The sequence below is a fragment of the Primulina eburnea genome, chromosome 9 (genome assembly GCF_022965805.1).
Source record: "Primulina eburnea isolate SZY01 chromosome 9, ASM2296580v1, whole genome shotgun sequence".
Classification (NCBI taxonomy): domain Eukaryota; kingdom Viridiplantae; phylum Streptophyta; class Magnoliopsida; order Lamiales; family Gesneriaceae; genus Primulina; species Primulina eburnea.
Window position 1 is genome coordinate 1,931,131 of NC_133109.1, and position 6,000 is coordinate 1,937,130.

The following is a 6,000-nucleotide window of genomic DNA, read 5'->3' on the forward strand; positions in this document are numbered from 1 at the left end:
TTGGGAAATCATGTTGAAATTGTCTTGAGTCGGATTGAACAAAAACTTACTGACGTATACTAGTCGAGATATGTAAGGATGATGACGGGTATAAAACCACTAGTTATTTGTGATATCTCTTGTCTCATGTGGTAAAAATTAAATATTTAAAATGAGTTTATAATAGACTATAATGGATTTCTATATTAACTTGAGTTCATCATTTTCATAAAGCATGACGAATACGAAGTAGTTGCTATATGAGCTTATTGGCATTGAAATACCAAGTAGTAACCGTTAACCAAGCTTTTGAGAAAAATAGTGTCTCGGAGATTCCAACATAATCCCAAATCACCTTTCAAAGATAAGACCTAAAGTTAGTCCATATCTTCTGTTATCTTATCTTATCCCATGATTGGATCACATTCACGGGTTGGCAAACGGACTAAATATTATTATAAAAATATTATTATAAAAATATTATTTCGGTGGAAAAATCTTTACAAGTTGTTCAAAAGCCCAACAACTTTGTTGTCATTTTAAACATGGACATATAATTAATAGAATGTAATAAGTAATTTTTTTATATATAAAGTAATATTTTTTTCTATGTGTGATCCAAATAAAAGGTCTGTCTGACAAAATTGACTCGTTATATACTCATATACCAACTGAAAAAAAAATTGTGCTTAATTAATTAATTTATTATTATTGATATAGGGGTGGGGTTTGTACCCATTTAATTTAGGAATGTACAGATATATTTCGTTTTCCTAGCTCACGAGTATGTGTCACCAAACCTGGATTTTTATCTTGTCTCCATGGCATCCCATCTTTCTATATTTTGTGGTAATTAAATCAATACTGGATGAGTTGCCCATATATATATATATATATATATATATATATATATATATATATATATATATATATATATATATATATATATATATATATATATATATATATATATATATATATATATATATATTATATACGCATTTTTTTCGATTTTTTTCATGTCGGTAATAAAATGACGTGTTATAATGAGATAAGAATACATTTTAAATCACTCCAAATCTACATATGATACAAGATTTAATTAATTAAAGGGAAAATGATTTTTTTTCCCATTTAACTTGTACAATTTTGGATTTCGATTTATTAAGTTTTCAAATTTTGGTTTTGATATACTCACTTATAATTTTTGACTATTTTAATCTAAATGCAAACGTTGCATCGGACAACTCAACATTTCAGTATCACATTAAAATTTTTCGGTGTCATATCAATATTTTCCAGTGATACACGCAATCATTTTTCGATGACACACCATCACTCCACGAAATAAGTTTGAAAGCTTAAAAAATTCAAAGTTAACTGACTAAACTTAAAATAGAAAAAGTTAGTGCATAAAAAAAAATTAATTTCCCTTATTTTAATCTTATACGAATGAATATGTTTCTTATGAGATGATCTCACGAAATTTTTTTTTTTTGAGATTGTTCAATTATATTCATGTTTACAATAAAAGGTAATATTTTTAGAATTAAAAATAATTTTTTCATTACTGATTCAAATAAAAGACCTGTATCAAAAAATTACTTCGCGAGACTGTTTTAAATGAGTTTTTGTGTATACAAATTTATGTATAATAAGTATCTATATATATTATAAAGCGAAATGAGGCGTTATAGTTTGATGGTAAAGTGGTCTATAGTGTTCAGACAAGAACCCAAAATATTTAATGACGTCAAATCAACTTGTTATTGGTTAGAAAGTTGGATTTGAATTTTTGAATTCGTTGGTCCATACCAAAATGCAAATTCCAGATTTTGGTTGGGCAGTAGCAGTATTCAAACTCATTATACATTCAGAATACAAAATTGGGAGATGGATAATTTTTTTGGTGATACCCCGGGATGCTTGGATCATGGGTATTGGATGATCCTGGGTCATGAATCAGGTTATGAGAAGTTTTGAGTAAATCCGATAATAGTCGTGCAAATGAATGCATGAGACATCATGTCCTCGAGTTACCAGAAGCCCGAGCTTCCAGACGAGTTCCCGAATGATGGTTCTCTACCTGGATTATCTCGATAATAGCATCTCAATCGAGTGCATAAGTATGATATATCTTATCTTGGTAATCATTAGTGTCAAAATCGCATGGATTTGACAAGACGAAAAGGTCAGTTTGACGTGTCAGAAAAGTAAGGTATGAGCAACCATCTTGTCATAATTAGTAAGTGTACATTGAAAACAAGGTCATCATTGACTTTATTTCTATAAAGAACATGTTTGTTTAAACACTAAGACATTCATTCACATATATATCACACATCATTTCTTCTCTAGAATAGACATCATATATACATCATTTCTCTTCGCTACATTGCTTTTTCTTCATTCACCTGCTAACTTTAGCATCAGAGTGGCCACTTCGCATATCTATCTGGCGCCCATTCACGTTGTTATCTTCGTGTTTGCGGGACATCACCGGTTTTTCTCGAGAGAAAAACCTTCGGTTTGGACGCATCTCGCTGTTCTCTCATCCCTCGTCATTTTCATAACCCGACCCGGTAAAATTGCCCACGTATATCATATCCATTTTTACCCAATCGGAGAAAAACCTTCGGTTTGGACGCATTTCAATGTTCTCTCATCCCTTGTCATTTTCATAACTCGACCCGATAAAATTTATCACGTATAACATAACCATTTTTACCCGATCGCATCAATTATCTTTTTTACATTTGTTTGTCCTTAAATTATTAAAGCGTGCATGCACAATTTGAAGATCAATGTGATTATCGATATTCAAAATCAAGTGAAATAATAAAATATCACTAACTTAAAAGAGTTATATTTCGACTATTCTACCTCTTTATTAATTATCATATCATACCTAACAAAAGTGGCAACTATTTCTATTCCACAGCTACTTTTCCAATAATTATATTATATATAAATATTATTGAAACTTCGTTATGAAATTATTTTAAAGTTAAATGAAGCATACCCTACCATATGTATATTATAAAATTATACAACAATTCAAACATTATATTTTACACATTGTACTGAATAGATGGTCACATGAGGTATTAAAATTATTTCATTACCTAATGTTTTGCTAAATTTCGCAGTCAACTCATTTTTCAAAATAATTCTCTTTAACAACATGACGAAATACTCTAACACACTTGATGTTCTAAATTTTGTTACACTTTGTTTAAATAAATTTTGTTTGCAAAAATTATTAAAACGTAAATGTATTAAACACCATATATGAAGAAAATAAAATAAATCACAGACAAAACATTATACTCATATATGTTTATTTAAAAAATCATCAATATATTGTTTTAATAATTTTTCGTACTTGACATATAATTTATTATCGATTTCATTATTTAAAAAAAATATGAATCGAATGTTTTATTGATTAATTGTATTTTGTTCATACATGATATTAAGTGCATTTAATTTTTAAAATTTGTGCAGACGAGATTTGTTTGAGCAAAATATAGCACATTTTGAAACATGAAGTGTAGAAGACGATTTCAACTGATCATGATTACGTGAAGGATATGAGTACCGCCATGATCACATGAACACTCACAACCAAGATCAATATTTCTCCAATGTCTTTATAACAATATTGATAATGCAATCTTGAAGAGCTCGATCACTATATATATATATATATATATATATATATATATATATATATATATATATATATATATATATATATATATATATATATATATATACAAAAAAATGAAAAAGAGTGGACAACATCAGTGCAATAATTTTTTGTTTTGAGAGAGATCGAACTGTGATGCTTAGGCTGATGTACGATTTAAAATATTTGAGTTGTATATTTACCACCAATTATAATTTTTGATCTAATGATAAGTGTTTGATCTGATAAATATGAATTAATTAAATTTGTTGGACTCATTAGATATTATTATAAAATAAAAAAAATTCAATATAATATATAGTCATTATAAATATTAATTGCAATACTTGTACACAACGTTTTGATTATTTTTTTCAAAAAAACACAATAAAAAAATAATCTATTGGTATACTTTCTTCCACGTTACTACAATGGTTGTTGAACACACACATATATATGTAATTTGTATAATTAAAGTCAAACTACATATCGATCGTATCAAGATTTGTTTTTGGATTTTCCTCGGAATATTTTAAATATAATAACTCTTTATGTCATTATAATAATTTATTTATATTAAATATTAGCACACAAGTAAGTGTGTGCAACGTTAGTCCCACAAATAATTTTTTTTTTTAAAATAGGGAAATTTGTCATAAAGTTTTATACAATCTTGTTATGTAAATTTATTGCCTAATTATTGGCATAAATAAAGTTTAAATTTCAATTTATTTTTATTTAATATTCCATTTGTTGGGATATCTATATTTTTTTTATTTTTTGTTGCCATTATGTACTTTTGGGAAATGACATTGTACTAACAAAATCTTGCCATGAATGGTAACATAACCAAGAACCAAAAAAAGAGAATTTTACCCCACCACACCCCCACCACACCTCCACCCCCCGGTGGGGGGTGGGGTGTTGTCTCCTCTTTAGTTGGGGGGTGGGGGTGGTGGTGGTGGTGCCTCCTCTCTAGGACAAAATTCAATAATTGTATTCATCGACATTTTAACATTTAGTAATTATTGTACTTTACATATAAAAAATATTAATCTTATGGTACGGAGTTTAATGAACCTCCACGAGAGAATCGAATCTTGATTTCCCCAAATGATAATTAATTTCATATTTAGAATAAATTTTAGTAAACAAATATTTAACCACATTTGTATATGTGATAATTAATTAATTATATATTGGCACGAGATCTTTTTACATGAAGAATATGAGTTTTATTTATATTGTAATTTTTTTAAAAAGAAAAGTATGAGCTATTATGTGGTGTACGTTATTAGAAAAGAAATCAAACAGAGTTTGGAACTAAAATTCTATTGAATATGCGTAACTGCCGCAAAAATTACAGAGAGGAAAGAATTGAGATCTTCAATCTAAAAATAGAAATCAGCTCAATACAATGTATTTATACTAAACAATAAGGAATAAGCGTAAGGAATAAGCGTGTTTCTTTCTTTAACGTTTAATATTCCCCCTCAAGATGGAGAATGAATGTTTTCAATTCCCATCTTGACTAACAATGCTCTAAATCTGGCTGGAAGAAGCGCTTTAGTAAACAAATCTCCAAGTTGCAGCTGCGACGCAACGTGCAAAACCTTGATGATGCCCGATTGAATTCTCTCGCGCACAACATGGCAGTCAATCTCAATATGCTTTGTGCGCTCATGGAAAACAGGGTTGGATGCTATATGAATAGCGGCTTGATTGTCACAAAACAATGTTACGGGTGTGTCCACAATGGTACATAGATCCTTTAACAATGAAATCATCCACACAGCCTCACAAGTGGCATTCGCCATGGATCTATACTCGGCTTCAGCAGATGACTTTGATACGGTTGGTTGTTTCTTTGATTTCCATGAAACCAAGGAGCTGCCAAGCATTACACAGAAACCGGAAATTGATCGACGCGAATCTGGACAAGCAGCCCAATCAGAATCCGAAAATACATGCAATTTAGCTTCGGACTTGAAGCTGTAAAACAGGCCTTGTCCTGCTGTTCCCTTGACATATCTCAAAACAGAATATACGGATTGTAGATGAGCGGATCTTGGGGCAGAAACAAATTGGCTTAACTTGTTTACCGAATAAGCCAAATCTGGTCGCGTGATGGTGAGATAAAGTAGCTTTCCCACGAGTTTTCGATACTCGGATGGGTCTATTAACAACTCACCATCATCTTGACTGAGTTTTAAATTTGCATCCATGGGAGTGGTTCGTGGTTTACTCCCAATGAGACCAGCTTCAGTGAGCAATTGAAGAGCATAATGGCGTTGACATATATAGATACCTCGTGAAGATCTGGCTACCTC